This window comes from Aotus nancymaae, unplaced genomic scaffold (genome assembly GCF_030222135.1).
Source record: "Aotus nancymaae isolate 86718 unplaced genomic scaffold, 86718_ANA_hifiasm-v0.15.2.pri h1tg000049l, whole genome shotgun sequence".
Taxonomy (NCBI): Eukaryota; Metazoa; Chordata; class Mammalia; order Primates; family Aotidae; genus Aotus; species Aotus nancymaae.
This window is the reverse complement of record NW_026988463.1, coordinates 14,915,567-14,938,854: the sequence shown is the minus strand read 5'-3', so window position 1 is coordinate 14,938,854 and position 23,288 is coordinate 14,915,567. Positions and strand designations below refer to the sequence as shown.

The following is a 23,288-nucleotide window of genomic DNA, read 5'->3' as shown; positions in this document are numbered from 1 at the left end:
ATTAGGATACAAAATTGTATGAACCCTGATGACGATTTCATAGACAACAGGCATAATGCCAAAAGACAGACGCTGCCAGAAAAGGACAGCCAGGGGTAGGTGTTTCACTCTCACTAGGAGATTATGCCTTTCTTCTTTATCTTCCACACTTTCTTTAGTATTTTTTTAAATAAAAAATTTTGAACTATGAGTGCATCATCTAGGAATAACCTCATGGATTCAAGGTTAAGTCAAGTCATTATTAAGCTCTTAAACTTACCTGATGCACACAGCCAATTAATTCTAAGGCTCCATGAGCTAAACAGCTTAAATTCTCCAACATTATTTTCTCTGGAGCCTCGGGCTTTGGATCCTGTAATATTAACTCCTACCTACTACGAGGTGAGCAGAGAATTACCATCACATACATCCTCCAGAATAGTTCCTTTCTTGTGTTCATGACTTAAGCTGTATGAAATTACACAATTCGCCTACTGAAATAACCTGTAGCCAAAGGACAACTTCATTAACTTCAAAGCTGTGGTCACTGTGTCCAGAGTGTCAGTCAACACAGGCTCAAACAACAAGATAAAATTATGAGAACCCTGGAAAACGCCACTTGACCTCGAATAACAATTTTAAGGCAAGTAAGCATCAGTCTAGTTTAGAACAGGCTATGGGTGGCCAAACCCGCCAGCGACATGTCACAGAACTAAAGAAGTGTATGCACCTGAGAAACCGCCTCACCCATGGGGCTGTTTTCACTGCTATAAAAATGAAAACAAATAGACGACAAGTCACAGTGCCAAGAATCCAGGACTTCCTCTTGTAGATCCTCTTTTTTCCACCCTCGCTGTAGCTCTAGGGAAATTCCTCTTCATTGGGAGAAGTGTCAGTCACGGAAGGCACCAGCCCATTCTCAAAGTGCTATTATACATCTCTAAGCAGTGAGGATGGGTAATGTCAGCAAAACATGAACTGTTTACTTTCTTGAAAATTCACTTAGGCTGGAAATACCTTCCAGCTCCTTCCTCTCAGTGGATTTTTCCATTTACTGTCTTCAACCACCTGGCCTTGTCTGTACCTCCTCCACAGCTCTGCTGAGACCCTCCTGTTTGTTTGAACTACGTCCACATGTCTCTTCTGCCACATGTGCCCAAGCCTCAGTTTTTCCATGAAACTTTCTCTCACTTAGCTGCCTCCTTTCCACTGCTCTCAAGCCCTTTCCGGAGTTACAAGGGCATTAGCAAGCATGAGCTTTTTCGCCTGTGTGTATTTCTACTTTCTACCCATTGCGTAAACCCCTCAGGACCAGGAGCCATTTCTTCTGCATCCTTTACATGGCAAGGGTAGCACTTTATTTCTCAGCAGCCAGCCCATAAAAGGAACCAAAGTAACAAAGGGAAATGTATTCACCAAAGACAGTGAATTACTTCAATCTAGTATTTTAGAGACAAGAAACTGGCCAGGTGTGGTGACTCACGCCTGTAATCCCAGCACTTTGGGAGGCTGAAGCAGGTGGATCACTAGAGGTCAGAAGTTGGAAACCAGCCTGGCTGACATGGTGAAACCCTGTCTCTAATAAACATGCAAAAATTAGCTGGGCATGTTGGCACCGGCCTGTAATCCCAGCTACTTGGGAGGCTGAGGCAGGAGAATCACTTGAACCTTGGAGGTGGAGGTTGCAATGAACCAAGACGGGGTCGGGGGTGGGTTGCAGGGAGCCAAGATCACACCACTGCACTCCAGCCTGGGCGACAGGGCGAGACTGTCTCAAAAAAAAAAAGAAAGAAAGCAATTGATCCTACAACTTAGATCAATCACCCAGTCACTTAATCCATGAAAACATTACAAAGATACTTTCTTAAATGTGAATAAAAGCATCTATTATTCATGCCTCAAAGTAACAGGAAAGAGGGAAGATGGGCCTCCCTCATGGTAGATAGACAATTAAATGTTTCTTAGAGAGTGCGGTATGCATTTAGTTCCCAGAGCAAGGGTTGGTGGAGAAGAAAGCCAAGTGCAACATGGGTGTTATTCTATGCCTGGTAAAGCAAGTCACACGCCATCTAGATCCTGCTCCAACTGATAAAACCAAAACACTGGTGGAATTCCAGATACCAGCTTGCACTTCTCTCTGCAGGCATCTGGGTTAGTCCTAAATAGGAAGCCCTAAAAAGAGCCATTCTGAGAAGGCAGGGGGTGAGAGGGCAGATGAGGCAGCCAAGCACACATTACCGCAAATCATGACTTTCCTAAAGAGGACCCCAACCTGGGCTTCAGGCAGTCTTTGATCCAGCATCAGTTCACTAGGCCAAGAGGAGGGAGTTATCCTCTTTGGGAAGATTGGTAGGAGCTTGGAAGGCCCCGTGGCTTCCAGAAACTGTAGATTTCCCAGTGACCACTGCTCAGTCCAACAGCCAGTGACATCAGCTCCACTCTTGGGAAGTAAAAACCAGTGAAGGTCCAACTAGCCTGGTCCCTGAAGCATGCCTGGCCCTTCCAGAACACACATCTTTCTCCTATCACCCTGATCCCGAAGAGCTTCGGTCAGACCACGAACTGACCACTTAGATCCACAGTGACCTGCAAACCAAGGCGGGGAGGGTATTTGCCTAGCTTGGCAGGGAGGAGCGAGGTCTACTTCTGCCACCAGTCACCAGCTGGTCCCACCGGCACCTAGCCGGCACCTGCGGTGGACGGTGAGCGGCGTCTGGGCCCAGAGCTGGGTGCCGTGAGCAGTGAAAGGACCCCTGCGCTCGCGGGGTGCCCACCTTACCCTGCGGGGAGAGGCAGGGCCTTCGGACCACGGCCCGCTTTGCTGTCTACTTTCACCTCCCCAGGATGTCCCAGGGCCCACGGGTGTCCGTCCCGGATCTTGCGCGCAACCCACGGGGGCGGGGGGAGAAACGCGGATACCCGCGCCCGGAGAAGCCAAATGTATGCAAACAGCGTTCGGGAATTCGTTGGGGTTTTGTTTTGTTTTTGTTTCTGAAGCCCCGGGTGATATTTCTGGAACTCTCAAACCTGAGTCACTAGAGCGAATCGCGCCTTTTTCTAAAAAGCCTCCTCTCCGGGAGGGGGACGCGGCGGGCCGCAAGGGGCGCGCGTTGGGGTGGAGGCCAGATGACCCCGCCACGCGCGATCCGGCCACTCCGGGGCGCAGGAACTGAACCCAACCGGAGACGCAGCCGCGACTAGTGCAGGGAGGACCGACCCCGCCCCAGCCGGGCCCCCACGCCCTCCGCCGCCGCTTGATGCCCGCGACCCGCCCCTCGCCCCCGGCCTCCGGGGAGCCCCCAGCCGAGGATGCGGTGCCGGGGACCCCCGGCAGGTGCTGGCGCCACGGACCCCCCGCTGTCCCTCGCTGCCCCCCGCGCCCCGCTCCCGGACCGCGCCGCACTCACCGCCGCCCGCGCCGACTGTCGAGCCGGGAGGTCTGAGCGGGCCGCGCGGGCGTCCCGGGAAAAGGGCCGGGCGGCGGGGACGGGGGCGGGGGCTGGACCCGCCGGGGCGGAGCGCGGCCGGCTCGGGCTTCCGGCTTCTCCCGCCCCCGCGGCCCGCACCTGGGCCCCAGCCCAGACCAAGGCCCGTTCCCTGCCTCACTCTGATCGCCCCCAAGCTCCACCCCACACCCCGCTCGCTCGCCACCCCGGTGCCCCAAGTCTCACCCGCCAAACGCCTCGCGCCGCCCTGGTGTCTCCCCAACTCTCCGATCCTTCCCCGCCTCTCGGTGCCAGCACCCCCGCCCCGCCCCCGACAGCCGGACCTCCCTCCGGATTTGCCGCGGGCGGCTCTCCCCACTCCCCTCTCACCACTTCCAGGCGGTGGGACCACCTACCTCGACCCCGGACCCCGCGCTGGGGCGCTCCCAGCCTTCTGGAGGGCGGCCCTTCTCTTCCTGTAACTCTACAGACGCGACCCGACAGCCCCAGACACTCCCTGTGCCTTCGGTCAAGTTACCCACTCTCTCTCAGCTCGGTTTCCTGTCTGCAAAATGGGCGCAATTGCAGTCCCCGTCTCGTAAGACTGACTGGGAGTTAACTGGGAAGATAGGGGTGAAGTTTCAGCACGGGGTAGATGTTAGGTAAGACTTATCAGCTGCCTCTCCGCTCTGTGCCCCCAGGGTGGCCGGTGGCCCCACGTAGACCTTTCTCAATCATCACTGAAAGTTCTGGAAATCAGCAGCTCCTGTTTCCACATCTGCCCCTAAATGGGTACCATCTGCCCGTCTACTTGGAGCCCCATCGGCCGGCTGCAGTGATAACAGCAGCAGCCTGGATCCAGAAGGCTCTCTGAGAAACCATTACAGGGAATTAAGAAGCATGCCTGGCTTTGAGAGTACACAGGGCCGGGAAATGGGCAGAACCCTGATGTGGCCATCCAGAGACAAATGCCATTTGCACAGGGAGCTTCCGAGCCCCTCCGGTGCTCAAACCCCATGCCTTTAACCTGAGATCTTAAAGATACTGAGGCCCAGATAGGGAGTGTGATTTGTCCTGGGTCCCGCAGCAAAGTGTCCCCAGCCCCAAGTTCTTGCCACATTTTGCCATGTCTGCTGACGCGCCACCCACAGCTGTGGATGAGTTACCAAGTTGGAGGGGATTTCAAAGTTCTCCCAGACCTAGGAGGTTGCCACGTAGATTTTATTAGTGCAGGCAACCTTTTATTGCTTTTCCGCGTGTGGTGGCTCATGTCTATAGACCCAGCACTTTGGGAGGCCGAGTCTGGAGGATCGCTTGAGCCCAGGATTCAAGACCAGACTGGACAACATAGTGAGACTCCATCTCTATTAAAAAAAAAAAATTTAATTAGCTGGGATTGGTAGCAGGCATGTGCCGGCCGGCTACTGAGGAGGCTGAGGTGGGAGGATTGCTTGAGCTCCGGAGGTTGGGGTTGTAGTGAGCTACGATCAAGACACTCCACTCTAGCCTGGGTCACAGAGCAAGACACTGTCTCTAAATAAATAAATAAAGGAAATTGGATTACGCCCAACCTCTGCCATTCTCCATTCTCAGGATGCAACCATGGCTTGCAAAAGGTACAATTATTATCCTGACATTAAAACAGAACATCAGGGACCATCGCTAGGCAGACATAACACCTTGGGAAAATCTCGCAGAGAAAAATGTTCAAGAAATATCCCTGTGTGAATGTTTTTCTTCCTTCCTTTCTCTCTCTACCTCCCTCCCACCCTTCTTTCCTTCCTGCCTCCCTCCCTCCCTTCCTTTCTTCCTTCTTTCCTTCCTTCCTGTAAAACGCAGTAGCAAGCCTGAATTTTCTTCTGTCCTTTACTGAATACTACGACATCTTCATTTGTTTTTCTACCGCTGAGCAGCAACAAGAGGCGGCTTTGTGTTTTTATCCATCCTAACCACTTACCACAGCTGTGAGCTTGCAATTATTTATGGGGAGAGCTATAAAACTGTCACTCTTTTCTTTGATCCCCCAAAAAACCACAGAGATTGAATTTCCAACCCAAGGCTTCCAACCAGGGGATAAAAGTAAACCGGGCCACATGATCATCTTGATAGACAGAAAAAAACATTTGTCAAAACCCAACAATGCTTTTATGATATTAAAAAAAAAATACCCAAACTAGAAATAGAAGGGAATTTCCTCAACCTCAGGGCATCTATAAAAATCCCATAGAATATGACACACTTAATGATAAAAGACTGGATGTTTTCCCCTAAGAACAGGAACAAGCCAAGGTGCCCACGCTGGCCACTTCTGTCCAACATTGTCTTGGAGGTTCTGGCCATTGCAATTAGGCAAGAAAAATAAAAGCATCCACATTAAAAAGAATAAAGTGAAGCTATCTCTATTCACAGATGATTTCATCCTGTATGTAAAAACCCTATAGAATGGACCGGGCACGGTGGCTCATGCCTGTAATTCAAGCACTTTGGGAATCCGAGGCAAGTGGATCATGAGGTCCAGAAGTCAAAAGCAGCCTGGCCAAGATGGTGAAACCCCATCTCTACTAAAAATACAAAAATGGCCAGGCGCAGTGGCTCACGCCTATAATCCCAGCACTTTGGGAGGCTGAGGCAGGTGGATCACAAGGTCAAGAGATCGAGGCCATCCTGGTCAACATGGTGAAACCCTGTCTCTACTGAAAATACAAAAATTAGCCAGGTGTGGTAGCGAATGCCTATAATTCCAGTTACTCGGAAGCCTGAGACAGAGAACTGCTTGAACCTGGGAGACAAAGGTTGCAGTGAGCCAAGATCACACCACTGCACTCCAGCCTGGGTGACAGAGCCAGAATCCATCTCAAAACAAAAACAAAAACAAAAAAACCCTAAAGACTGTACAAAATACCTGTTAGAGCTAATAAAGCAGTTCAGCAAGGTTGTGGGATTTAAGATCAACATACAAAAATCAGTTGCTTTTTTTTTTTTTGAGACAGGATCTCTGTCACCTAGGCTGAAGTACAGTGCCTCGATCACAGGTCACTGCAGCCTTGACGTCCTGCACTCAGGCAATCCTCCCACCTCAGCCTCCTCAGTAGCCGAGACTACAAGCGTATACCACTGTGCCTGGCTAATTTTTTTGTAGTTTTTTGTACAGACAGGGTTTTGCTATGTTGCCCAGACTGGTCTCAAACTCCTGGGCTCAAGCCATCCACTTGCCTGGGCCTCCCAAAGTGCTGGGATTACAGGTGTGAATCACCATGCCCAGCCAATTGCATTTCTATACACTAGCAATGAGCAATCCAAAAATGAAATTAAGAAAACGGTTGCATTTACAATAGCCTCAAAATGATAGAAGCTGGGTAGGAGGCACGTACCTGTAGTCCCAGCTACTCAAGAGGCTGAAGCAGGAGGATCCCCTTGAGCATGAGAGTTTGAATCCAGCCTGGGAAACATAGCAAGACCCCATTTCTAAAAAAAAAAAAAAAGAGAGAGAGAGAGAGAGAGAGACAATGCAATACTTAGGAAAACGTGTAACTAAGGAAGTTCAATACCTATACACTGAAAACTACCAAACATCGTTGGAAGGAAATTAAAGAAAACCTAAATAAATGGAAAGACATTCATGGATCAGAAGATTTAATATTGTTAAAGTAGTATATCAGTCAGAAATCTATTAAAGAAAGAGAGAAGATATATACATTTACAGATGGTACCAGACTTAATGATGGTTCAGTGATGACTTTTTTGGCTTTATGGTGGTGATACACATTCAGAAGAAACTGAACTACTCTTACAACCATTCTGGGTCTGTTGCTGTTGTAGTTTTTGTTACTGTTTTTTGTTTTTGAGATGGTGTCTCGCTCTGTAACCCAGGCTGGAGTGCAGTGGCGTAATCTCGGCTCACTGTAACCTCCACCTCTTAGGTTCAAGCAGTGCTCCTGCCTCAGCCTCCTGAGTAACTGGGACCACCGGTGCGTGCCACCACACCCAGCTATTTTTTGTATTTTTAGTAGAGACTGGGTTTCACCATGTTGGCCAGGATGGTCTCGATCTCTTGACCTCATGATCCGCCTGCCTTGGCCTCCCAAAGTGCTAGGATTCCAGGCATACAACACCATGCCCGGCCTCACGCATTCTGTTTTTAACTTTTAGTATAGTATTCAGTAAATTACATGAGATATTCAATATTTTATCATAATACAGGCTTTGTGTTAGATGCTACTGCCCAACTGTAGGCTAATGTAATTGTTCTAAGTATGTTTAAGGTAGGCTAGGCTAAACTTTGAGCGTCAGTAGGTTAGGTATTATTAAATGCATTTTTTTTTTTTAAGACACCATTTCATTTTGTTGCCCAGCCTGGAGTGCGATGGCTCACTGCAATCTCCACCTCCTGGGTTCAAGTGATTCTCATGCTTCAGCCTCCTGAGTATAGGATTACAGGGTGCACCACCATGCCTGGCTAATTTTTGTGTTGGCCAGGCTGGTCTGGAACTCCTGACCTCAAGTGACCCACCTGTCTCAGCCTCCCAAAGAGCTGGGATTACAGGTGTGAACCACCATGCCGAGCCTAAATGCATTTTCAACTTACAGTATTTTAAACGTACAATGGATTTATCAGGACATAAGCCTGTCATTAATTGAGGAGCATCTATCTATCTGTAGAGAGAGACAGAGATGCAAAGAGAGATTTCAAGGAATTGACTTACACAATTGTGGGGGCTAGCAAGATCGAAATCTCTAGGGCAGGCTGGCCGACTGGAAACTCTTGGGCAGGAACTAAAGCTTCACCCATAGTGGGATTCTTCCAGTTATGCTTTTTATTTTTCTTTTAGAGAGGGTCTCATTCTGTCATCTAGGCTGCAATGCAGTGGCATGATCATGGCTTACTCTTACCTCGACCTCCTAGGCTCAAGTGATCCTCCCACCTCAGCCTCCCAAGTGGCTGAGACCACAAATGTGCACCACCATGCCTGGCTAATTTTTTTTTTTAAGAGATGAGATCTCCCTCTGTCTCCCAGGTGGTTTCGAACTCCTGGGCTCAAGTGATTCTCTCACCTCGGCCTCCCAAAGTGCTGGGATTACAGGCATGAGGCACCCTGCCTGGCCACAGTTTTGCTATTAATGCCTTTCAATTGATTAATTAGGACCATTCGGATTACCAAGGATGGTCTCCTTTACTTAAAGTCAACTAAAATTAACCACATCTGCAAAATACTTCTACAGCAACATCTAGATTGGTGCTTAATCGAATGACTGGTACTATAGGCTAGCCAAGTTGATATGTAAAAGTAATGATCACGAATAGCAGTACTTCCCAAACTGATGGACAGATCCAGTGTCATCTCTGGCTGTTGTTGTTGTTGTTGTTTGTTTTGAGACGGAGTCTCACTCTGTCACCCAGGCTGGAGTGCGGTGGTGAGATCTTGGCTCACCGCAACCTCTGCCTCCTGGGTTCAAGCGATTCGCCTGCCTCAGCCTCACAAGTAGCTGGGACTACAGGCGTGCACCACCATGCCTGGCTAATTTTTGTATTTTTAGGAGAGACAGGGTTTCATCATGTTGGCCAGACTGGTCTCAGACTCCTGGACTCAAGTGATCTGCCCACCTTGGCCTCCCAAAGTGCTGGGATTTCAAGTATGAGCCACCATGCCCGGCCCAGATCCAATGTAATCTCTATCAAAATTCCAGCTGCCTTTTTAGACAAGCTGATCCTAAAATTAATATGGAATTGCAAGGGATTTCAAATAGCCAAAACAATATTGAAAAAAACAAAGTTGGAGGACCTACTGTTTCTGTTCGTTTGCAGTTTGTTTCTGATACAGAGTCTCACTCTGTTGCCCATGCTGGGGTATGATAGTGCCGTCATAGCTCGCTGCAGCCTCAAACTCCTGGGCTCAAGCAATCCCTCCCACCTCAGCCTCCAGAGTAGCTGGGACTACAGGAGCACACCACCACACCTGGCTACTTTTTAAATTTTTTTGTATAGATGTGGTCTCACTATGTTGCCAAGGCTGGTATTGAACCCCTGGGCTCAAGTGATCCTCCCACCTCCACCTCCCAAAGTGCTGGGATTACAGGCATGAGCCACTGCACCTGGCCCACACTTTCTGATTTTAAAACTTACTACAAAGCAACAGTGGTAATCAAAGTATGTGGTTCTGCATAAGAATAGGCATATAAATCAATGAAATAAAATTGAGAGTTTACATATAAACCATAAATCCATGGTATATGGATGCCAAGACCATACAATAAAGAAAGAGTCTGTTTTTTTTTTTTTTTGAGAAAGAATCTCACTCCATCATCCAGTTTGGAGCACAGTGGCATGATCTTGGCTCACTGCAACCTTCACCTCCCGAGTTCAAGTGATTCTCCTGCCTCAGCCTCCCAGATAGCTAGAATTATAGGCATGCACCACCACACCTAGCTAATTTTTGTATTTTTAGTAGAGATAGGGTTTTGCCATTTTGGGCAGGCTAGTCTCAAACTCCTGACCTCAAGCAATCTGCCCACCTTGGCCTCCCAAAGTGCTGAGATAACAGGCGTGAGCCACCATGCCCAACTGAGAGTCTTTTTGACAAGTGGTGCTGAGATAACTAGATATACATATGCAAAAGAATGAAGTTGAATCCCTACCTCACATCATATACAAATGCTGACTCACATAACTCTTAGAAGGAAACAACAGCATAAATCTTAATGATCTTGGATCTGGCAACAGTTTCATAAATATGAAAACAAATGCATAAGCAATGAAAAAAATAAATTGGACTTCATCAGAATGAAAAACTTTTGTGCATCAAAGGACACTATCAGGAGAGTAAAAAAACAACCCACAGAAGGGAAGAAAATGTTTGCAAATCATATATCTGATAAGGGTCTAGTATTCAGATTATATAAAAAACTTTTACAACTCAACAATAAAAAGACAACACACAACCTGGTCTAAAAATGGGCACTGGGGCCAGGTGCAGTGACTCACACCTGTAATCTCAGCACTTTAGGAGGCCAAGCGGGGAGATCACAAGGTCAGAAGTTCGAGACCAGCCTGGTCAATATGGTGAAACTCTGTCTCTACTAAAAATACAAAAATTAGCCAGGCATGGTGGTAGACGCCTGTGGTCCCAGCTACTAGGGAGCTGAGGTGGGAGGATCACCTGAGCCTGGGAGGTCAACACGGCAGTGAGCAGAGATCACGTCACTGCAATCCACCCTGGATGACAGAACAAGACCCTGTCTCCAGAAAAAAAAAAAAAAAAAAAAAAAGGCGGGAGGCAAAAGACTTGAATAGACCTTTCTCCAAACAAAATATGCAAATGGCCAAGAAGCATGTGAAAAGATGTGAGCTATCACTAGTCAGCAAGGAAATGCAAATCAAAACCACAATGAGATACCTCTTCATAACCACTACGATAGCTACAAAAAATTTTTTGCCTGGGCACGGCGGCTCACACCTGTAATCCCAGCACTTTGGAAGGCCGAGGTGGGGAGATCATTTGAGGTCAGGAGTTGGAGACCAGCCTGGCCAACATGGTGAAACCGTGTCTCAATTAAAAATACAAAACTTAGCCAGGCGTGGTGGCAGATGCCTATAATTCTAACTACTTGGGAGGCTGAGACAGGAGAATCGCTTGAACCCAGGAGGTGGCGGATGCAGTGAGCCGAGATTGCGCCACTGCACTCCAGCATGGGAGACAAGCGAAACTCCATCTCAAAATAAAAAAATGAATGGGAAATAAATATTGGAGAGGATGTGAAGAAACTGAAACCGTCCATTGCTGGTGGGAACGTAAAACGCTATAGTTACTGTTCCACCCCAAGGTATATATGCAAAAGAACTGAAAACAAGTACTTGAAAACTTGCATGAGAATGTTAATAGCATCACTATTCGCAATAGTCAAAAGGTAGAGATAACTCAGATGTCCATCAGTGAATGAATGGATAGACAAAATGTAATACATCTCTACCACAAGTATTGGCCATAAAAGAATTGAATGATTTGGCCAGAAAAAGGAATGAAGTACTGATGCTTTCCACAACACAGAAGGACCTCAAGCACATTTTGTAAAATGAAAGAAACCAGACACCAAAAGCCGCATATCGTATGATTCCATTTACATGAAATGTTTAGAATAGGCAAATCGGTAGACAGAGAAAGTGAATCCGTGCTGAAAGGATCGGGGGTGACTGCCCAAGAGTATGAGGTTTCTTTTTAGGGTGATAACAATGTTCTGGCTGGACACAGTGGCTCACGCCTATAATCCCAGCACTTCGGGAGGCCAAGGCAGACGAGTTGCTTGAGGTCAGGAGTTTGAGACCGGCCTCGGTAACATGTCAAAACCCTGTCTCTACAAAAAAATACAAAATTAGCCGGGCATGATGATGAATGACTGTAGTCTCAGCTACTTAGAAGGCTGAGGTGGAGGATCGCTTGAACCTGGGGGCAGAGGTTGCAAGGAGCCAAGGTGGTGCCACTGCACTCCAGCCTGGGTGACAGAGTGAGACCCTGTCTCAAAAAAAAAGATTCTGGAACTAGATATTGGTGGTGATTGCAAAACATGACATGCCACTGAATTATACAGTTTAAAATAGTTAAAATGTTAAACTTTACTATAAGAATTGTATCTCAACTTTAAAAAAAAGAAGTAGGCCGGGCGCGGTGGCTCACGCCTGTAATCCCAGCACTTTGGGAGGCCGAGGCAGGTGGATCATGAGGTCAAGAGATCGAGACCATTCTGGTCAACATGGTGAAACCCCGTCTCTACTAATACAAAAAATTAGCTGGGCATGGTGGCGCGTGCCTGTAATCCCAGCTACTCAGGAGGCTGAGGCAGGAGAATTGCCTGAACCCAGGAGGCGGAGGTTGCGGTGAGCAGAGATCGCGCCATTGCACTCCAGCCTGGGTAACAAGAGCGAAACTCCGTCTCAAAAAAAAAAAGAAGTAAACCAGGCATCTATGCGGGCATAGCAGGCAGGCCATGGTTTTATAGGACAGTCAACAATACCCCAAGCATCACAGGGACCAAAAAGGAAGATGTTTTTCCTCCAGGTGTATTTGACACTTGAGACACGAAGTGGCCAGAGAGGGAGAAACTGGTTTCCTAAAAGAATGCAGACTGAGATCCCACTTGTTACAAAGAAAAAAAATCCATACATACCTGGAGGAAAAGTTTTTCAAGAAAAAAGAATGGTATAGAGGCCAGATATGGTGGCTCATGCCTGTAGTCCCAGCACTTCGGGAGGCCGAAGTGGGTGGATCACTTGATGATAGGATTTTGAGACCAGCATGGACAGCGTGGTGAAATCCTGTCTCTACTAAAAATTCAAAAATTAGCTGGGCATGGTGGCATGTGCCTGTAATCCCAGCTACTCGGGAGGCTGAGGCAGGAGAATCATTTGAACCTGGGAGGCGGAGGCTGCAGTGAGCTGAGATGATGGCACTGCACTCCAGCCTGGCAACACAGTGAGACTCCGTCTCAAAAAAAAAAAAATGCTATAAATAACTGTCCCTGAGTAATGGAAGTAGGGAATTTTTTGTCCTTTTGCTACTCTCCATTTTCTAATGTTTCAAGAAAAAACACAAGTTGGTTATTTAAAAAAAACTAATTTCCGGCCAGGCACGGTGACTCACACCTGTAATCTCGGCACTTTGGGAGGCCGAGGCAGGTGTATCACCCGAGGTCAGGAGTTCAAGACCAGCCTGACCAACATGGAGAAACCCTATCTCTACTAAAAATACAAAAAATTAGCCAGGCATGGTGGCAGGCGCCTGTAATCCCAGCTCCTCGGGAGGCTGAGGCAGGAGAATCACTTGAACCTGGGAGGAAGAGGTTGAGGTGAATCAAGATCGCACCCTTGCACTCCAGCCTGGGCAACAAGAGTGAAACTCCGTTTCAAAAAAAAACTAATTCCCAAAAAAGGAACCCAGTTGCCAGTAAACAGACCCCACTGACTGGTCTGCGTTACCCATTAACAAGGAATTCGGGTCACTCATGTTTCCACAACACCTTTCCATTTCCAAAACATGCTTCCTACTGACATCACACACGCTTTATCCCGCAAAAGGCCCATGCACCAGGGATTCTTCCAGCTGAGTTACGCAGATGAGGCCAGGAGGCCACGAGGCTTGCCTGGGGTTACACCCCCAACCCCGATCCGGGCTCAGTGGATTGGCCCTGATCCTGGCCAGACCCTTTGTTTCTGCTGCTGCCAAGATGGAGCTGAAACGGGGTGAGCTCATGCGCAGAGGGAGGCTTTAAGGCGTGTTACTGGATCTAGCACATAACTATGCAGGATGCCCAGTTAATCTGAATCCCAGAGAAGCAGCAAATGACTGTTTGTCATTTGTCTAAGTGTGTCCCAAATGCTGCAGATTTGTAATATGTCCCTAGTACTGCGTAAGACATACTTAAACAATCATTTGCTGTTTCTCTGGAATTCATATGTACCTAGGCATCCTGGATTCCATCTGGCAGTGCTCCCCTGAGATCTGCCTCTGCCAGGACGGGAGATCCAAATCGGCGGGCGGCCTGGCTCCAAGTCCACAGGCAGTCCCTGCTCATCGTCTGTGGGTGATGGCTCCTGCAGCAAGTGGCCCAGATAAAGGCCCAGGTGAGCTTCCCAGGCCCTGTAATTAACAGGTCAACCCTTCCCCTTGGGGCGTGGGAGAGCATTCCAGAACTGGCTGGGCCTCCATCTTCACCAGGGCCAGGAAAGCAGCCCAGCCAGATGCCAGGTGGGGCCTTTGCCACCTGCCCAGAGTGAGGCCCCAATTACCTGCTTCAGGACAGGGGCCCTGTAAACCACAGAGAGAGCATGTTCTCAGGATGGGAGGCCTGATCCCCTTAATGACACACAGTGTCCTCTTGGCTACAGGAATTGTGCTGCCCGCCTGTGCTTCTATTTAACCAAACATACCCACGTCACAGCAACTGGCCTCTGATGCGGAATGAACCCCCAACGGAGGAGGAGGAGGAGGAGGAGGAGAAGGAGGAAGTAGGGGGAGCAGGGGGGTGGGGAAGGAGGAGGATGAAGGGGGAGGAATGGGAGGAGGGGAGAGGAGGAAGAGGAGGACGGGGAGTAGAGGGGGAGGAGGAGAGGGAGGAGGGAGGAAAGGAGGAAAGGGAGAGGAGGAGGGAGAGGAGGGGGAAGAAACTGGGGGAAGAGGGAGGAGGGTGAGAGGGAGGAGGAGAGGATGGGGGAGGGGGAGGGGGAGGAGAACAGGGGAGGAGGAGGGGGAGAAAGGCAGAGGGGGAGGAGCAGTTGAGGGGAGGAGGGTGGGGGGGGAGGAAGATAGTGATGGGAACACAAACTGAGTACCCACTGAGTGCTGGGCCCTGGAATATCAAAGCACTTTTGCATCCACCATCTCATTTTCTCCTTTCAGCAATCCAGCTGTTTTACAGATTAGGCAACTGAAGCCCAGACAGGTTAAGTAACCTGCCTCGAGTCACACAGCAAGAAGGTGACTAGAGGTGAAATTTGTACCAGGTCTGGCTGATTCCTGAAGTCAGCCAGCAGCTTTCTCACCCCCCTCAAGTGATGTCCCAGGAACCAAGCACCATTTCAGGAGCTAGAACTGGGATAACAAGATAGGGGTCCCAACTCCCTTGGAGTTTATGTTCTGGTCAGGAGCAGGGGAGGAAAAATCCATAATAAACAAATACCCTGTGACTTCGGGGTCACCTACTGGCACTTTCTCTTCCTCGTAGCCTCCAGGAAACACGTTTTTATGACACAGAAGCATTTCACTCTTTGAGCTCCATTCCACAACACAGTGGGGGTGTGGGGAGAGGATGGGCAGTAGAGGGTGGGTGGAATGTGAGTCACAGAATTATAGTCGTCTAACAAACAGTCACAGTCACATGGGCCACCAGTCACCGCTCTCCCAGCAACCCTATAAGGGAAATACTGTCATCTCCACTTTACATACTTGGCAATAGAGGCCCAGAGAGGTCAGGCATGTTGTCAGAGGTCACACAGCCAGCACATGGCAGCAGCAGGATTTGAACTCAAGCTGTCTGGCTCCAAGTCCATGCTTAGCCCCAAGTTCTAAGTTCCTGGAGCTTAGAATTTTCTGGATGGCCCAGACCTGTGACTTTCCGGCCACAGAACCTAAGAACCTTTCCTTCCAAAGGAAGACTTAACTCACAGAACAGAAAAAAGTAGTTCTGTGTGAGGTGAGGCAAGTCCCTGCCCTCCGCAGTCTGAAGGAGAGCCATCTGCCCGCTTCCCCTGCTCCAGCCCCGTCATTTTATAGCTGAGGCCCAGAAAGGGGCTGAGAAGCTGAAGGCTCCACAGCCAGGCTGGAACTGGGACAAAACCTAGCATGGTTTTTTTGCTTTCTCTTTTCTCCTTAGAGAGAGGGTCTCACGCTGTCACCCAGGCTGGAGTGCAGTGGCACTATCACAGCTCACTGCAGCCTCTACCTCCTGGGCACAGCAATCCTCCCGCCTCAGCCTCCCAAGTGGTTGGGACGACAGGCATGCACCACCATGCCCGGCTAATTTTTATTTTTTGGAGAGATGGGGTCTTGCTATGTTTCCCAGACTAAACTTGAACTCCTGAGCTCAAGTGATCCTCCTGTCTTGGCCTCCCAAGGGAGGGGCTGGAATCACGGGCATGAGCCTCTGTGGCCGGCCAAACCCCAGCACTCATGGGTCTCCATGTGAGTTCCTCTCCTCTCTTGAGGCACCCACTGAGGCCTCACTGTCTCTCCAGGGCTGAGTCTTTTTTTTTGGCCCAGACAACTGGGCTTGCAAAGGACTTCCTTGTCTGGGGTTTTCTCCCAGATGCACCATGACTGGGCTGTTTCTGTGTTTCCTGGAATTTGAACCTCCACATCAGTGTTAATCCTTCCTTGGTGCGCCTGGCAGGAGCTTCGGTGGCTCAAGGCGGGTTTCTCTTCCTGAGGTCAGAAGGGAAACGCAGGTAGGGAGCCGTGCCTGTGTGTATCGGGAAGCCACAGGTTGCTCAACCTCCCCTGGGGTAACTGGGGCTTACAACACAGTCAGGCCCCCTTTAGTTTTAGGAAATGGTGAGAGAAGCGGTAAGGACGATGACTTGGCTTTGAGAGTTTCCTCTGGTCTCTTTCACAGCGGCGACAGGAACTGAGCCAGCCCCTCCCTTCCAGAACCTCTGTTTTCCCCTCTCTCAGCTGCCCCCACCCCTCCCCGTGGTCATGACAATGAGATAAAGCAGCCTGAACTGTGCCTCATTTGGCTATTTTTTCTTTCTTTTTCTTTTTCTTTTCTTTTTTTTTTTTGAGACAGAGTTTTGCTCTTGTCTCCCAGGCTGGAGTGCAATGGCACGATCTTGGCTCACTGCAACCTCCGACTCCCAGGTTCAAGCGATTTTCCTGCCTCGGCTTCCTGAGTAGCTGGGATAACAGGCACCCGACACCATGCCCAGCTAATTTTTGTATTTTTAGTAGAGATGGGGTTTTACCATGTTGGCCAGGCTGGTTTCGAACTCCTGACCTCAGCTGATCTGCCCGCCTCAGCCTCCCAAAGTGCTGGGATACAGGCATGAGCCACCATGCCTGGCCTTTTTTGGGGGGGATGTGGGGGACAGAGTCTTGCCCTGCCACCCAGGCTAGAGTGCAGTGGCGCAATCTCAGCTCACTGCAGCCTCTGCCTCCCAGGTTCCAACAATTCTCCTACGTCAGCCTCTGGGTAGCTGGCATTACAGGCATGCGCCACCATGCCTGGCTAATTTTTGTATTTTCAGTAGAGACAGGGCTTCACCATGTTGGCCAGGCTGGTCTCGAACTCCTGACCTCAGATGATTCACCCACCTCAGCCTCCCAAAGTACTGGGATTACAGTCCTGAGTCATTCAGCTGTTACGATGATGGTGGTGCTGCTGACTTTAAGCTCCTTTCCACCCAAAACAAAACCCTGCAAAGCCCATGAGTGATCAGGCATGCTGTCTTCTCATTTGGCATGCTTTCTTCTAATTGACCCCCGCCCTTCACCTATTTGACACATACTGTGGGAAGTAGAAAAGTTCCTTTTTAAAGTTTCCTTTTTGTTAAAGAATAAGTGTGCTCAGCTGAACGCAGTGGCTCACGCCTGTAATCCCAGCACTTTGGGAGGCCTAGGCAGTTGGAGCATGAGGTCAGGAGTTCAAGACCAGCCTGGCCAATATGGTGAAACCTCATCTCTACTAAAAATACAAAAATTAGCCGGGCGTGGTGGTGCACGCCTGTAGTCCCAGCTACTCAGGAGGCTGAGGCAGGAGAACCGCTTGAACCCGGGAGGCCGAGGTTGCAGTGAGCAGAGATCGTGCCACTGCACTCCAGCCTGGGCAACAGAGCAAGACTCTGTCTCAAAAAAAAAAAAAAAAAAAAATAGAATAAGTGTGCTAATAACTTCGTTAAGCCCTATCCTATGTAGCTGTTAAACATGCCATGCTTACAGGCACGTAGTACATTCTATGTCTTTGTACTTTAATGAAGATATCTGTACTGGACGTGCTCACAGGCATGTCTCAGCCCTCCACTGCTTTTACCTGTTTAGAAAAGTTTTAAGTTATTAGCCAATCAGGTTTTAGTTTAAATTGTGACGTTGGCTCCAACCAATGGAGAACAGACACAGCAGTAAGGATGCCCCCAAACGTGGAAGGGATAAATTTATCTGTTTTCCTTTGTTCATTGTACTCTCATGGCAAGATGGCTAGTGAGAGTACCCTTCCTGCAGTCCAGGAAGTAAAAAGTTGTGTTGCTGAAAGATGCTTTGTCTCCGTGCTAATTTTCTTTGTGGCACCGGGCATCTATTTCCAACATACCCCTACCCTTTCCTAATTGTTTTTCTACACTGTGGTGCCCACCTTTGAGCGGCGTCTTCACTTTAACCTTTCTTGCGTGCTCACAAACCAGTCAGCTCACACTCCCCATTCTGAGTCCATAAGAGACCCTGGACCCAGCCACAGGGGGAGAACTTTTCTGCTTTCAGATAGGGGGACGAACCCTGCGTCCCCTCTTCACTGAAAGCTGTTTACATCGCTCAGTAAAATTCTTCTCCACCCTCCTCCTCTTTCAATGTCCTGCGTATCCTCATTCTTCTTAGGCGTGGTACAAGAGCTCGGTAACCGCCAAAAGTGGATACAAGCTATAACACAGGCAAGCTGGGGCATACCAGTGTGGCTCAATGAGGTCTGGGCAGGGTACTGCCGACTAGGGGTCCCTGGCTTGTAAAGTGACAGAGAAGAAAAATCCTGCATCACTAGCACGTGAATAAGTAAATAAAGAGAGGGCGATATGGACAGGAATGGAATGGGGAGGATCCTGATTCTCGATTCTCCACCCTCCACCCTTCACCCTCCACCCTCCACCCTCCACTCCCGCTTTTGCACCTGCCTCCAAACAGAGGCAGCCCTCCAGACCCCAACCTGGGAATGTCACCAGAGCCCTTGATGTCTAGAGGGTTTCCACAAATCAGACGAATAAAACCGCTTCCCCTTCCACCTGCCCACCCTTCTGAGACAGAGATCATTCCCCCATCCCACCTCACTGACCTCCCTCCTGCACCCTGAACACCTTCTTGGGGCCACCACAATTAGACCCTGAAATGTGAGGAAACATTCGGGAAATCTCCAAGGGAAGGGCGCTTTCCAATTTTCTTCTGTCTCTTGGCCACATAGAGCAGGGGTAGTTAGCAACTTGACCTAATCTCTTTCTGAACCAAGAATATCCTCTTTCTAAGACGATAATATTTTCTTAAAAATCGCAACTGGTTCCTACATGCAAACACAGCAGGAGCTGCTTTTGTTTATTTATTAACTTTTTTGACACAGGGTCTCACTCTGTCACCCAGGCTGGAGTGCAGCGGTGTGATCAACAGCTCACTGCAGCGTCCACTCTCTGGCCTCAATCAATCCTCCTCTGCCTCAGCCTCCCGAGTAGCCTACAGGCACCCAGCTAGTTTTTGTACTTTTTGTAGAGACGAGGTTTTAACACGTTGCCCACACTGGTCTCAAACTCCTGGGCTCAAGTGATCTGCCTGCCTAGGCCTCCCAAGGTGTTGGGATTATAGGCGTGAGCCATCCTGCCTGGCTGGTGCTTGCTTTGCGGTCCAGAAATTCCATGCTGGGAATCTACCACAGGGATATTCTTGTTCCTGTGCATGGAAGGGATGTCCCTCACGACCTCACTGGTGACAGCCCCAGCATGGAAACAATGCAAATGACTCAAGAAGGTGTTAAACAAATACCTCCAGAAGAACCACTCAATAAGATAACTCTGCCACTGGAGCCAGGTGCAGTGGCTCACGCCTGTAATCCCAACACTTTGGGAGGCTGAGGCAGATGGATTGCCTGAGCTTAGGAGTTCAAGACCATCCTGGCCAATATAAAGAAACCCCATCTCACTGGGCACAGTGGCTCACACCTGTAATCCCAGCACTTTGGGAGGCCAAGGCGCACGGATCATGAGGTCAGGAGTTTGAAACCAACCTGGCCAATGTGGTGAGACGCTGTCTCTACTAAAAATAGAAAAATTAGCTGGGTGTTATGGTACCAGCCAGTAATCCCAGCTACTCCCAAGGCTGAGGCACGAAAATTGCTTGAACCCGGGAGGCGGAGCTTGCAGTTAGCCGAGATTGCACCACTGTACTCCAGCCTGGGCAACAAGAGTGAAATTCTGTATTTAAAAAAAAAAGAAAGAAAAGAAAAAGAAACCCTGCCTCTACTAAAAATACAAAAGCTTAGCTGGGTGTGGTGGCGCGTGGCTGTAGTTCCAGCTACTCAGGAGGCTGAGTCATAAGAATTGCTCGAGCCCGGCAGGCGGAGGTTGCGGTGAGCCGAGACTGTGCCACTGAACTCCAGCCTGGGTGACAGAGTGAGACCCTGTCTCAAAAATAAATAAATAAATAAAAGATACTCTGCCACTATTAAGGAGGAAGAGACCTACATGGGCTGTTATGGAAATGCTATGGAAAGCAGGCTGCTAAATTCTTCAATGCAAAAGCCAAGCTGCAGGACGGGGAGGCGCGAACAACTGGCCTCCACTGTCACTATACACAACAGTTGTCTGTCTGCAGGCCACACCTGCAGTGGAGCATGAAATCATTTAATTGGGTTATGACCAGCTACCTTTCAAGTAAAATGCAATTGAAGGGAAAGGAATAGACTAGACAACTCCAGGCGGGCACTCCATGTCACAAGTATCATTGAGTTACACTTCTGTTTTACTTATGAAATGAAGTCATGCTCTGTCACCCAGGCTGGAATGCAGGGGCATGATCTCGGCTCACTGTAACCTCCACCTCCTGGGTTCAAGGGATTCTCCTGTCTCAGCCTCCCAAGTAGCTGGGATTACAGGTGCCCCCACCAAGCCCAGCTAATTTTTTGTATTTTTAGTAGAGACGGGGTTTCATCATGTTGGGCAGGCTGGTCTCAAACTCCGAACATCAGGTGATCCGCCTGCCTTGGCTTCCCAAAGTGCTGGGATTACAGATGTGAACTACCATGACCGGCCCTATGTTACTTTCATAGGTGTGTCCGTGTGCACCAGCTTGTAAGATCTATTGTTCGCTGTGGTTTGTTGCTAATATAGATATATATAGAGAGAAAGCCTTAAAACGGAAACTTTCTAAAAGAAAGGACACAGGTAGGATTCAGTGACTGACTCACGCCTGTAATCTTAGAGCTTTGGGCAGCAGAGGCAGGGAGGATTGCTTGAGGCCAGGAGTTCCAGACCTGCCTGGGCAACCCAGGGAGACCCCATCTCTACAAAAAAAAAATAGAAAATTAGCAGGGCATGGTTGCTACCGTAGTCCCAGCTACTCTGGAGGCTGAGGTGAAAGGATCCCTTGAACCCAGGAGTCCAAGACTACGGTGAGCTATGATCACACCACTGAACTCCAGCCTGGGCGATCTAAAAAATAAAATGGAATAAATTTAAAAACAAAAAGAAAAACACGAAACAGTAAAGGGTGCCTCCCTCTGAAGAGGAGGAGGGGGTTGCCGGCAGGACCTTTATCTTATACAATTCTGTACTAATCGTGTGTTTCTTTTTAAACAATAAGCATGTATTGCTTTTGCAATAAAATAAAGACCTTTAAAATTCTTTTAGAAAAAATAAACTTCCCTGCCTCTGTCCCAGGATGGGGGCGGTGCTGTTTGAGCTGTCAGCAGACTTTTGAGGTGAAACAGACCAAATCCCTGCCCCAGGGGCTCTGCCTCCCACGGGGTTTCAAGGGCCTCCCTGCTTGTTTTCCAGGCATCCTTCTCTTCCCCTCCAGAAATCCAGGGGAACATCCAAAAGGGAAACATGTCTTGAGATGTCCGTCTTCATTTTCCAAAATGGAACAGGCGCTCCAGTTTTAGCATGGGAATGGCAGGAAACGCCCTGGGGGACACAGCTGCATGGCGGGATTTCCTAGCAGAAACGATTCTAGCAGAAACGATTCGGAAAATCGGATGGCCCCCATCCCAACCTGGCCATCTCAGCAGGCCTGCAATTGTGTTTCCAGCTTAGCTGACAAAGAACTCTCAGAACTCCTTATAAACGCAGACTTAAGAATCCACTAGAGGTTGGGCATGGTGACAGTCTTCCTGTAACTTCAGCACCTTGGGAGACTGAGGCAGGAGGATCGCTTGAGCCCAGGTTGTTTGAGACCAGCCTGGACAACATAGTAAGACCCTGGATGTAGGCGGTGATGTGAAATTTCAGTTCTATGTGTTTATTGTTCTAAACCAGCCAAACCCAACCATGCCTACTCTAAACTGTGGAATATGCTTGGTGGATTTTAACTTGGATCTACATTCACTGAAGGGAAAGAAATTCCCACCGGGTGCGGTGGCTCACACCTGTAATCCCAGCACTTTTGGGGGCCGAGGTGGGCAGATCACCTGAGGTCAGGAGTTTGAGACCAGCCTGACCAACATGGAGAAACCCTGTCTCTACTAAAAATACAAAATTAGCCAGGTGTGGTGGTGGGCACCTGTAATCCCAGCTACTCAGGAGGCTGAGGCAGGAGAATCGCTTGAACCCGGAAGGTGGAGGTTGCGGTGAGCCAAGATCGCACCATTGCACTCCAGCCTGGGTAACAAGAGTGAGACTCTGTCTCAAAAAAAAAAAAAAAAAAAAAAAAAGAAAGAAAGAAAGAAAAAGAAGGAAAAGAAATTCCCAAGAGCTGACCTCTCATGAGCCCCTGTGAACCAAGTATTTCATATATCATTAGTTCATTTAATCCTCATCATGTCTCAATTAGTTGCATAGTTTCGTATCGTAAATATGTTGTTTAGATAGCAAAGGGCACTTCTTTGCTCATATAATTGGAAAGTCCATAGTAAGAACTTCAGGCATGGCTGGATCCAGGAACATAAATGCCATCGTCAAGAATCTCTCTCAGCCAGGTGTGATGGCTCACACTTACAATCCCGGCACTTTGGGAGGCCAAGGCAGGAGGATTGCTTGAGCCCAGGAGTTCAAGACCAGCCTGGACAACACAGCAAGACTTGTGTCTCTCTTAAAAAAAAAAAAAAAAAATCCACTAGGTGGTGGCCACAGTTTCGTCACCTAGATGGCTTCCTATTATAAAATGTCACTGCAATAGGTATTGCTGGGCACATGGCTTTGCTTTTGGGTTTTTTTTGTTTTTTGGGGGGGTGTTATTTCCTTTGGGCAAATTCTCAGAAGTGTGATTGCTGATAAGAAAAGCGTAGACATTTCCAGGACCCTGAAACGCTGGGCCAAACTGCTTCCTGAAGAGGCTGGGACCCATCCACGCCTGCTCAAGGAACTGTCTGCTCAGGGTGATGAAGTCACTGTCATCCCGGTCACCTTTGGATGTGAAACATCTGTTCCCCTGTGTCGGGAAGTCAGAGCGATGCAGGAAAGAGTGGAACTTCCTTTCCTAGTCCAGGAATCGGCCAGGACCACTG

General features: G+C 48.8%; 1 protein-coding gene across 3 annotated transcripts in view; it reads right to left on the bottom strand.

Annotated features, from left to right (window-relative positions):
- The window catches only part of LITAF (lipopolysaccharide induced TNF factor), a 40,255-nt gene extending 36,305 nt beyond the window's left edge, over positions 1-3,950 (bottom strand). The window contains exon 1 of one of the 3 annotated variants that reach the window (XM_012453205.3): positions 3,821-3,950. The gene's annotated coding sequence lies outside the window, so the exon portion shown is untranslated. Of the gene's footprint in view, positions 1-3,386; positions 3,439-3,650; positions 3,704-3,820 lie in introns of those variants that run through there. The other 2 variants (XM_064362497.1, XM_064362498.1) reach the window with 2 other exon arrangements.
- Between the last annotated feature and the right edge of the window lie 19,338 nt (positions 3,951-23,288).